The following is a 12,761-nucleotide window of genomic DNA, read 5'->3' as shown; positions in this document are numbered from 1 at the left end:
AATTCACTACTGATAAGAACACTCAGGCAAATGTGAATAGAAGGGAACCTCCTCAATTTAATAAATGACATCTGTGAAAATTCCACAGCTAAAATCATACTTAATGATGAAAGACTGAATACTTTCCCCTCTATAATGAAAAACAAGGCAAGAATGTTTACTCTAACCACTTCCAGTCAACACTTTATTAAAGGTTCTAGCCAGCGCAATAAAGCAAGAATAAGAAATGAGGCATCTGGATTGAAACTAAAGTTGTAACACACCCTTTATTCACACATGGCATGATTGTCTAAATAAAAATTCTATGGTAGCTACAAAAATGCTACTAGAACTAATAAATACATTCATCAAGGTTTCAATATAAAAAATAAAATAATAAATGAAATGTATCTTTATAAACTAGCCAGGAAAAGCAGATACTGAAAAAAAATTTCCAAGTTTTTGTTTTAAGTGTATTTATTTTGGGGTGCTTGGGTGGCTCAGTCAGTTAAGTATTCGACTTCAGCTCAGGTCATGATCTCACAGTCTGTGAGTTCAAGTCCCACTTTGGACTCTGTGCTGAAAGCTTAGAGCCGAGAACCTGCTTCAGACTTTTTGTCTTCCTCTCTCTCTGCCCCTCCCCCGCTCACGCTCTGTCTCTCTCTCTCAAAAATAAACATTAAAAAAGACAAATAAGGGGTGCCTGGGTGGCGCAGTCGGTTAAGTGTCCGACTTCAGCCAGGTCACGATCTCACTGTCCGTGGGTTCGAGCCCCGCGTCGGGCTCTGTGCTGAATGCTCACAGCCTGGAGCCTGTTTCCGATTCTGTGTCTCCCTCTCTCTCTGCCCCTCCCCCGTTCATGCTCTGTCTCTCTCTGTCCCAAAAATAAATAAACGTTGAAAAAAAAAAAAAAAAGACAAATAAGTATATAAACTTAAAAAAAAAATTTTTTTTAAGTTTATTTATTTTGAGAGAGACAGATGAGTGGGGGAGGGGCAAAGAGAGAAAGGGAGAGAGAGAACCACAAGCAGGCTCCTTGCTGTCAACGCAGAGCCTGACACAAGGATCGAATCCACAAACTGTGAGATCATGACCTGAGCAAAAACCAAGAGTCGGATACTTAGCCAACTGAGTCACCCAGGGGCCCCACATATATTGAACATTTTTAAACAAAATACCATTTATAATAGCATTAAAAAATGAAATGCTTAGAGGTAACTCTGATAGAAAGTGTGGAACACCTAGATATTGAAAACTATAAAATAACGACAAATTAAATTATACCTAGGTAAATAGAGAAGAAGATAAGTGCTATGGGCCAGAAGACTCAATACTGTTAAGATGGCAATTCTCCCCAACTGATTCATAAACCCAATGCAATCTCTATCAAAACCCTAGAAGGCTTTTATGCTGAAAATAACAGGTTGGTTGTAAAATTCATACTAAAATGCAAAGGACCTTGAAAAATCAAAATAATTTTGAAAAATGGTAATATGATTGGAGGATTTACATCACTATCGCTTTATATTATTCACGTCAGATAATCAAGACAGGTTGGTACTGATATCATGATAGTCAAAGAGATTAATGAAATAGAATACAGTCAGAAATGCACCACATATATAGTCAAGTGCAAGTGTTAAGGCAATTCCATGCAGAGAAACAAGTTTTTTAAACACTGATGATGAAAATGGACAGCTATACACAAAAAATAAACTTTCATCCATACCTGTACGATATACAAAAATTACTTTAAAATGAATCACAGACCTAAATGTAAAGCCCAAAACTATAAGAAGTTTAAAAAAATACATAGGAGAATGTGGGTTAGGGAAAATTTCTTAGACACCAAAAAACATGATCTGTAAACTAAGAAACTCATGAATTGGAACTCATCAATACTAGCAACTTCTCCTCTTCAAAAGATATAGTTAAGAGAATGAAAAAGGAAGCTACTTACTGGGGTTGGAGGGATGTACAAATCTCTTATCCGATAATGGACTTGAAGCCAGAAAACAGAAAATACTCTCAAACTCACTAAGAAGAGGACAACATCCAATAAAAGATGGGCAAAAGTTTTTTAAAGTGCACCAAGGAAGATAATATACAAATGACAAATAAGTACATGAAAAGATGCTCAACATCATTTGTCACTAGAGAAATAAAAATTAAAACCACAATGAGGCGGCACTCCTACACAATTACTACAAGGCCTAAAATTTAAAAAGACTGGCCATAACAAGCATTGGTTAAATATGGGGAGCAACTGAAACTCTCATATATTGCTAGTAGGAATACAATATGGTTCAATCATTTTGGAAAACATTATGAGCTATTCTTAAAAGTTAAATGTATATTAACCATCTACTCAAAGGTATTTACTGATGAGAAATAAAAGCATGTGCCCATATAAAGATTTGTACACAAATTTTTACAGCAGCTTTATTTTTAACTAAAAACCATAAATAGCCCAAATGTCCATCAGTAGATGAATGGGTAAACAAACTGGTAAAATTATAAAACGTGAACACGACTTAGCATTAAAAATAATGATTTTCACATGCAATACTATGGATGAATCTCAAAATAACTGTGCTGAAAGAAACCAGAGCCAAAAAGAGTACATATATTATTATTCTATTTATGTACAATTCTCAAAAATGCAAACTAATGTATAGCGATAGAAATCAGATTAGTGTTTGATTACGGATGGGAAGGGTAGAGAGAGTACAGGAAGAGAACATTGTAAAGGATCATAAGTAAACCTTTGGGGTGCACCAACAAAACAAAAGATAAAAACCATATGATCATTTCAACAGATTCAGAAAAAGCATTTGACAAAGTACAACATCCATTCATGGTAAAAATCTTCTGCAGGGGTGCCTGGGTGGCTCAATCAGTTAAGTGTCCAACTCTTGATTTTGGCTCAAGTCATGATCTCACGGTTCATGAGATCAAGCCCCATGTTGGACTCTGCACTGACAGAGGGAAGCCTGCTTGGGATTCAATCCCTTCTCTCTCTCTCTGCCCCTCGCTCACTTGTGGTCACTCTCTCTCTCAAGATAAAGAAATAAACATTTAAAAAAAGAAATAAAAAGCACAGTTAAAATATCTTCTACAAAGCAGGTTTAAGGGGGGGCATACCTCAACATAATGGCCATATAGGAAAAACCCACAGCTAACATCACCCTCAATGGTAAGTTTTGTTTTGTTTTGTTTTTTTTTACCTGTGTTGTGGTCCTTTATTATTTTTTTTTAATATAAAATTTATTGTCAAATTGGCTACCATACTCAATGGTAACTTTTAAAAACAAAGTTTTGGGGCGCCTGGGTAGCTCAGTCGGTTGAGCGTCCGACTTCAGCTCAGGTCATGATCTCGCGGTCCGTGAGTTCGAGCCCCGTGTTGGGCTCTGGGCTGATGGCTCGGAGCCTGGAGCCTGCTTCCGATTCTGTATCTCCCCCTCTCTCTGCCCCTTCCCCGTTCATGCTCTGTCTCTCTCTGTCTCAAAAATAAATAAACGTTAAAAAAAAATTTTTTTTTTAAAAAACAAAGTTTTTCCCCTAAGATCAGGAACAAGACAGAGATGTCCCCCCTCACCAATTTCATTCAACAGAGTACTAGAAGTCCTAGCCACAGCAATCAGACAAGAAAAAGAAATAAAACATATCCAAATTGGTAAGGAAGAATTAAAACTTTCATCATTTGCAGGATGACATGATATACAGAAAACCCTAAGACTCGACCAAAAAAACTACTAGATCTGATAAATGAATTCAGTAAGATCACAGGATACAAAATCAATACACAGAAATCTGTTGCATTTCTATACATTAATAATGAAGTCGCAGAAAGAGAAATTAAGAAAACAATTCCATTTACGGTTGCACCAAAAATAATAAAATACCTAGGAATAAATTTAACCAAGGAGATGAAAGACATGTACTCTGAAAACTACAAAACACTGAGGAAAGACAACACCAACAAATGGTAAGATATTCCATGATCACGGATTCAGAGAACAAATACTGTTAAAATATCCATACTATCCAAAGCAATCTACAAATTGAATGCAATCCCTATCAAAATACTGATAGCATTTTTCACAGAACTAAAACAAATAATCCTAAAATTTGTATGGAACTACAAAAGACCCCAAACAGCCACAACAATCTTGAAAAAGAACAAAACTAGAGGTATCACAACCCCAGGTTTCAAGATACACTACAAAGCTGTAGTAATCAAGACAGTGTGGCACTGGCACAAAAAAAGGCACATAGGTCAATGGAACAGAATAAAGAACCCAGAAATAAACCCATGATTATATGGTTAATTAATCTACAATGAAGGATCCAAGAATATGCAACGGGAAAAAAGTCTCATCAACAAATGGTGCTGGCAAAACTGGACAGCTACATGCAAAAGAATGAAATTGGACCACTTTCACACCAATTTTGTGTATTTTAAATAAACTCAAAATGGATTAAAGCCCTAAATGTGAGACCTGAAACCATAAAAACCCAAGAAGAGAACACAGGCAGTAATATCCCTGACTCTGTCAGTCACAACATTTTTCTAGATATGTCTCCTAAGGCAAGGGCAACAAAAGTAAAAATAAACTACTAGGACTATATCAAAATAAAAAACTGCAAAGCAGAGGAAGCAATCAACAAAACAAAAAGACAATCTACTGAATGGGAGAAGATATCTGCAAATGACATATCTAATAAGGGTTTAGTATCCAAAATATATAAAAAACTTATACAACTCAACACCAAAAATCAAATAATCCAATTAAAAAATGGACAAAAGACAGGAACATACATTTCTTCAAAGAAGACATACAGATAGCCCACAGACACATGAAAAGATGCTCAACATCATTCATCATCAGTAAAATGCAAACCAAAACCACAATGAGATATCATCTCACACCTGTCAGAATGGCTAAAATCCAAAACACAAGAGTTAAGATGGCAGAGAATGAGGGGGACCAGGATTGCCCTCATCCCTCAAACACAGCAGTACTGAGGTCAGAACACTTGGAACACCCACGAAATCAGTCTGTGGAGTGACAGAAAAATCTCCACAGGTAGATGGAGACAGCTTGGCGGGACAGATGTGCGTATATGCGAAATGGGGGAGATAAAACAACGTGGGCATGGAGGGGAGGGATCCCCCTGAGTGGAGAGAAAAAGGGAGAGAAAGAGAAGCTGTGGATTGCAGTACTGTTAGGACAAGAGAAAAACCTCTCCAGACTAGGGACTGGGGAAAGAGAAATACAGAGAGCACCAGTTTTACTTTGCAAACAGCCTTAGGAGCTAAAAATCAGAGGTTTCAAAAGACTTTCTCCAGACTGAGCTGTCGCCATGTGTGTGCATGCCTGGGGTAGACAGGAGCCAGTCCCAGGGGTGGTAGTGAAAAAAACAAGAAACACATGGTGAGGATATGGAGAAAAGGGAACTCTTGTGTACTGTTGGTGGGAATGCAAACTGGTGCAGCGACTGTGGGAAGAATATGAAGGTTCCTCAAAAAATTAAAAAAAGAACTACCCTACGATTCAGTAATCACACTACTGGGTATTTACCCAAAGAGTACAAAAACATTAATTCAAAAAGACACACACACCCCTATGTATACTGCAGCATTACTTCCAACAGCCAAATCATGGAAGTGGCCCAAGTATCCATCAATAGATGAATGGATAAAGAACAGATGGTATATACATACAATGGAATATTACACAGCCATAAAAAAGAATGAAATCTTGCCATGTGAACAACATGGCTGGATCTAGAGAGTATAATGGTAATAAAGTCAGTCAGAGAAAGATAAAATACTATATGATTTCACTCATATTTGTAATTTAAGAAAACAAATGAACAAAGAAGGGACAGACAAAAAAAACCCAGACTCTTAAATATGGAGAACAGATACTTACTAGAGGTGGGATGGGTAGGAGGATGGGTGAAATAGGTGAAAGGGATTAAGAGTAGACTTATAATGAGCACTGAGTAATGTAAAGAATTGTTGAATTACTATATGGTACGTCTGAAACTAATATAATCCTATGTTAATTATACTGGAATTAAAAAAAAATTTAGGGGTGAGTGGGTGGCTCAGTCAGTTGAGCAACCCACTTTGTCTCAGGTCGTGAACTCATGGCTCATGGGTTCAAGCCTCGCGTCAGACTCTTGTGTTGAAAGCTTGGAGCCTGGAGCCAGCTTCGGATTCTGTGTCTCCCTCTCTCACTCTGTCCCTCCCCTGCTTGTGTACTCCCTCTTTCAAAAATAAATATAAACATTTTTTAAACAAATAAATAAACTAAAATTAAAATTAAAAAAACTTAAATAGAAACATTTGAGGGTAACTGATTTATTAACTGTACTATGATGATGGTTTCACAGGTTTACATGTAAGTCAAAATATCAAATTTAAATTTAAAATATGTGCTGTTGGGGCGCCTGGGTGGCGCAGTCGGTTAAGCGTCCGACTTCAGCCAGGTCACGATCTCGCGGTCCGTGAGTTCGAGCCCCGGATCAGGCTCTGGGCTGATGGCTCAGAGCCTGGAGCCTGTTTCTGATTCTGTGTCTCCCTCTCTCTCTGCTCCTCCCCCGTTCATGCTCTGTCTCTGTCCCAAAAATAAATAAACGTTGAAAAAAAAAATTTTAAATATGTGCTGTATATTGATATCGTTAATCCTTAAAAAAGTCATTTAACATACTCAGCTGTTTAAAATGTAAGAAATAATAATGTATTGTGAAGTTTATAACATATAGCTAAGCAATATGTATTATAAAAGCAGAAAGAATAAAAAAGAGGGAAATGAAGTTAAACTGTTGCAAGGCAACTAACCCGTATGTGAAATGACTGTTTTAAAATAATTGTGTATGATGTTGTAAAGCCCTTGAGCAACCACACACACACACACACACACACACACATATACACAGGTCTAGAGAACTCACACTTCCCTGATTTCAAAATTTACTACACAACTATAGTAATCAAGACAGTGTGACACTGCCATAAGAACAGACAGATCAGTGAAAAAGAACGCAAGAGTACACAAAAATCCCTCACATTTATGGTCAATTTATTTTCCATAGGGTGCCAACGTGATTCAATGGGCAAAGAACAGTCTTCTCAACAAATGGTGCAGGGACAACTGGATACGCACATGCAAAATAATGAAGTTGGACACTTATCTCACACCAAATATAAAAATTAACTCGAAATGATCAAAAACCTAAATATAAGAGGTAAAACTATAAATTCATATAAGAAAATATAGACGTCAATCTTCATTACTTTGAACTGTGCACTGGTTTCTTAGATATGACATCAAAAACACAAACAAAAACAACAAAAGATAAACTGGACTTCATCAAAATTAAAAGATTTTTGGGCTTTAAAAAACACCATCAAGATAGCAAAAAAGACAACCCACAGAATGGGAGAACATTTTTGCAAATCATACATCTGACAAGGGACTACACTCTAAGATATAGAAAAAACTGGGATGAATAATAAAAAGACAACCCAATTTAAAAATCAGCAAAATATGGGACACCTGGGTGGCTCAGTCGGTTAAGAGTCCAACTTCACTCAGGTCATGATCTCACAGTTCAAGAGTTCGAGCCCTGCATTGTGCTCTGTGCTGACAGCTCAGAGCCTGGAGCCTGCTTCAGATTCTATGTCTCTGTCTCTCTCTGCACCTCCCCCACTTGCACTCTATCTTTCTCTCAAAAATAAATAAACATTAAAAATCAGCAAAATAGGGGCGCCTGGGTGGCGCAGTCGGTTAAGCGTCCGACTTCAGCCAGGTCACGATCTCGCAGTCCGGGAGTTCGAGCCCCGCGTCAGGCTCTGGGCTGATGGCTCAGAGCCTGGAGCCTGTTTCCGATTCTGTGTCTCCCTCTCTCTCTGCCCCTCCCCTGTTCATGCTCTGTCTCTCTCTGTCCCAAAAATAAATAAACGTTGAAAAAAAAATAAAAAAAAAAATCAGCAAAATATCTAACAGATATCTCTCCAGATAAGATACACAAAGGCCCTAGAAGCCCATAAAAAGATTCTCAACATCACTAGCCATCAGGGAAATTAATATCAAAACCGCAAGGACAAACCACTTCACACCCACTTAAAATAGCTAGAAGGGTAATAACAACTTGGCCAGGATTTGAAGAAACTGTAAGGCTCATACACTGCTGGTGGAAATATAAAATGTAGCAACCACTTTGGAAAAACATGAGGTAGTTCCTCACAAGATTAAACACGGTTACAATATAACCCAGCAATTCTACTCCTAGGTATATAAAACCAAGTGAAAACAACTGAAAACATATGTCTACACAAGCATTTCTACACTCACGTTTATAGCAGCAATTTTCATAATAGCCAAAAAATGAAAACAACCCAAATGCCAAACAACTGATAAAAAGATAAACAAAATGTGATATATCCATAAAATGAAATATACATTTAGCCATAAAATGGAACAAAATAATGATATATAACATAAACAAATCATGCCAGATGTAAAAATATGTGGTCATAAAAGACCACATATTGTATACTTCAATTTATATGAAATGTCTAGAAGAGGCAAATGAATAGAGAAATAATGTAGAGTAGTGACTGCTTTGGGGTTAGGGTATGAGACTGGAGGATACAGAAGGGTAACTGCTAAGTAGTATAGGGTTTCTTTTGGTGGTGATGAAAATGTTCTAAAATAATTGTGGTTATAGTTACATAACTATGAATATACTAAAAACCAGTTAACTGTATGTTTTAAATGAATTAACTGTATGGTATGTACGTTATGTACCTTAATAAAACTGTCACCAAAAAAAAAAAATTATGAATGGACTTGCATTCATAAGCCAGAACTATGAAATTAAGTTCAAAGTCTTTTGATAAACTCAAGCTTTAATTTTACAATTAAAAAAAAGTATACCTATTAAATAATTCAAGATAGAATATTAAAAATAATTATTCAATCCAAAAGAACCTCAAAAAAAGAACAAAGAAAGAATTGTTGGGACAAATGGAAAACAAATAGCAAATAGTACATTTAACATTGTCAGGTACATTTAAACCCTACCATAAAAACAAAAAACAAAAACCCCTACAATATCAATATCAATTACTAGATTAAAAGGAAATGGTTTAAACACTCCAAGATTAAATGCTAGAGACCGGCAAACTAAAAAACCAAGACCCAAAATTATATGCTGACTATAAGAAACTCACTTCAGGGGCACCTGGGTAGCTCAGTCAGTCAAGCATCCGACTCTTGATTTCAGCTCAGGTCATAATCTCACGATTCAGGAGATGGAGCCTTACGATTCAGGAGATGGAGCCTATCAGCACAGAGCCCGCCTGGGATTCTTTCTCCCTCTTTCTCTCTCTCTCTCTCTGCCCCTCCCCTGCACATACACACTTGTGTGTGCACGCACTCTCAAAATAAACATTTAAGAAAGTCATTTAAATATGAAGCCACCAATAGATTAAAAATAAAAGAAGAGAAAACGTTAAACCTTGTCAATAGTAAATTAAAAGAAAGCATGAATGGCTATATGAATCTCAAAGTAGACTTCAGAACAAGTATTAATACCAGATATAAAAACCAACATCTCATGATGGGGAAAAAAAAAGGGGGGGATCAAATTATCAGAAAGATATAGCAATCCTAAATGTGTACATACCTAATAAACAAAGCTTCAAAACACATGAACCCAAAATGGATAAAACTCAAAGAGGAAACAGAAAAATCCATAAATACAGGTGCAGATGTCAACACTCTCCTTTCATTACTTGATAGAATAGAAAGTGAGTAAAAATGTAGACGACTAATCACTCTCAACTAACTTGATCTGATATATACAGAACATATTCTATATAGTATACATAATGGTCACCAAGAAAGATCATATAATGGCCATAAAACATTTAATAAATTTTTAAAAATTGGTATTATATAGCATATATTCTCTAACAAGAACATAAATAAATTAGAAAATTAGTAACAAAGGGTATGTGGAAAAATCCTCAAATATTTGAAAATAAAACCACATGCTTCTAAATAACGCATGGATCAAGGAAGAAGTCACACAGGAATAAAGAAATATTATGCAATGAATGATAATACAAACAATATAACACAATTTGTGAGATACACCTAAAGTAGGGCTCAGAGGTAAACTGTAGTTTTAGAGAAAACAAGAAAGGTTTTACAATCTACTATCTAAGCCTTCATCTGAAAAAGTTAAAAGAAAAGTACTCTTGGAACCAGTATTGTACTGTATGTTACCTAACTGTAATTTAAATTAAAAAAGAAAATAAAATAAAAAAAGAAGTTAAAAGTAAATGAAACTCACAATAAGTAGAATGAAGACAAGGAATAAGCAAAGAAATAGAAAACTGAAAAAAGTAAACTATGGTTCTTGGAAATGATCAGTAAAACTCATAAACCTAGCTAATCAAGGAAAATGAAAAAAAGAGAGAAAATGCAAATCACCAATAAAGGGAAAAAATGACCACTAGATATCCTAGAGGCATTAAAAGAATATTTATATTATTTACAAATAACTCTATGTCAACAAATTTGAGTACTTAGAGGAAACGGAAATTAAAAAATTGACACAAGGAACAGAACATCTGAATAGCTCTTATATCTAATAAAAATTTTGAAATTATAATTTAATACCTTCCAATAAAGAGTACTATGGGCCCAGATGGCATCGCTGTTGAAGTGTATTAAAACATTCAAGGAAGAATTAATACTAAATTCCACAAACCAGTTCAGAATATAAAGATGAAGAGAACTTTTCCCTGTTCCTTTTAAAGAGCCAGCACTCCCAGACACCAAAACCAAATACAGACATTAAAGAAAACTACAAATAACACTCCCTACCTAGCTGGGCCACCACCCCCCCCCACACACACCCCCACCCCCACGGCAAAAGATTTGAACTGGCACTTCCAAAAGAATAGTCAATAAGCTCATAAAAAGAGGTTCAACATCATTAGTCATCAGGGAAATTACAAACTAAAACTAGTAGGAGATACCTCTGCGTGCCCAGTAAAATGGCTAAAACTCAATAGACAATACCAGATGCACACAAGGATGCAGAACAAATCAAACTATCCTATACTACTGAGGGATGCGAGTGGGGTGAAGTAAAAGCGTGATACAATCACCTTGGAAAATATTAGGTTAGTATCAACTTAATATGAACTCAGCATATGACTCAGCAATTTGACTTTTTACCATATATCCCAGTATTTACCCTAGAAAAGAGAAAACTTAAGTCCACACAAAGACTTGTAAGTCACTATTTATAGATACTCTATTCTTAATAGCACAAATCTGGAAAAGACCCAAATGTTCATCAACAGGTAAATGTATACACAAATTCTGGTATTTTCATACAACACAAATAAAAAGAAACTCAGGGATAAAAAAGAACAAATTACTGATATGTTCATGAACATGGACAAATTCCAAAAATACATGCTGAACAAAAGAAGGCAAACATATATGCAAAAGAAATACACACTGCATGGCTTCCATTTATGTGAAATTCTAGAAAAAGCAAAACTTATCTGTAGCGACATGAAACATATCAGTAATTGTGAGGGCCAGTGGTGGGGGTGAAGCAGATTGCAAAGAAACGTGAGGGGACTTGGCAGTGATGGAAATGTTCTAATTATTCAAAACTGCAATTACGTTAAAATAAAAAATGAGGGTGTGCTTATGATCCCGGGAAAGGAGAAAGCTTCTTTAATAAGACATTAAAAAATAAAAGCTTCGTGAAAGAGGAAATTCTACATATTCATCAAAATTAACATCTTCCGAACCACAATACTTAAAAAGACTCTAACTGGGAGATACATTTACAGCATATAGAAGAAATTATTAAATCCAGAATTCACAAAACAATACACACAAAAAGAAATCCTCCTAAAATATTTTAAGTGAAGGATGAAAGCCAAAGAGCAGAGGAAACAGGTAAATTCATCCACACAGAAATCACATGGATGACAAATGTGTAAAGAGATGGACCCCATGAGTAATCTTGGAAACGGAATACCATCTTGCACTCAAAAGACTGGTGCTTAAAATAACAAATGGTGATGTGCATGTGAGGAATAATAGGGAATACAAGTGAGAGTACTGACTGGTACAACTGATATGGAGGGAATTTAAGAGTATATATTAAATATATAATCAATAATTCTACTTCTTACTTTTCACCCAAAAAAAACCTCATGCACACAAGAAGGCATGAAAAAGATACCCACTAAAGCAATGTTTATAGAAATGAAAACTTGGCAACAACTTAGATACCAAAGTAAAATAATTCAACTAAGATACATTTATACCATGGATACAAATAAAAGAAGTAAAATACCTCTATATGTAATATATTATCAGTATACAATAAAGATACATAATAACATGGAAAGGTCTTTCAGACCTATTGCTTATTAAAAATATAGAACAATAAACTGGTGCAGAAATAAAGTACATGAGAAAGTGCTTACATGTAATGATCACATATATATGTATGTAAATGCATATGAAAAGACTTGCAAAGGTATGTATGAAAGTAGCTCCAGTAAGATGGAGGAGGCAAAATTGGGGAAAGCTATTATCAGGGGTCCTGATCAAACTTCCACAAGGAAAATATATTCTTTTATTGTTCGTGTAAATATAAATTAATGTAAAAAAAAAAAAAAAGCATATCTGCTGATTGTAGATGAGCTTGGAACTGTTGTC

The 12,761-nt window shown here is 35.6% G+C and overlaps 1 protein-coding gene across 3 annotated transcripts in view; it reads right to left on the bottom strand.

The window, feature by feature from the left end:
• The window catches only part of AFF4 (ALF transcription elongation factor 4), a 100,743-nt gene that overhangs the window by 44,240 nt on the left and 43,742 nt on the right, over window positions 1–12,761 (bottom strand). The window lies entirely within an intron of this gene.

This window comes from Puma concolor, chromosome A1, assembly GCF_028749965.1.
Source record: "Puma concolor isolate L17-30 chromosome A1, mPumCon1.1.hap2, whole genome shotgun sequence".
Lineage (NCBI taxonomy): Eukaryota > Metazoa > Chordata > Mammalia > Carnivora > Felidae > Puma > Puma concolor.
This window is presented reverse-complemented; position numbering and strand designations above follow the sequence as displayed.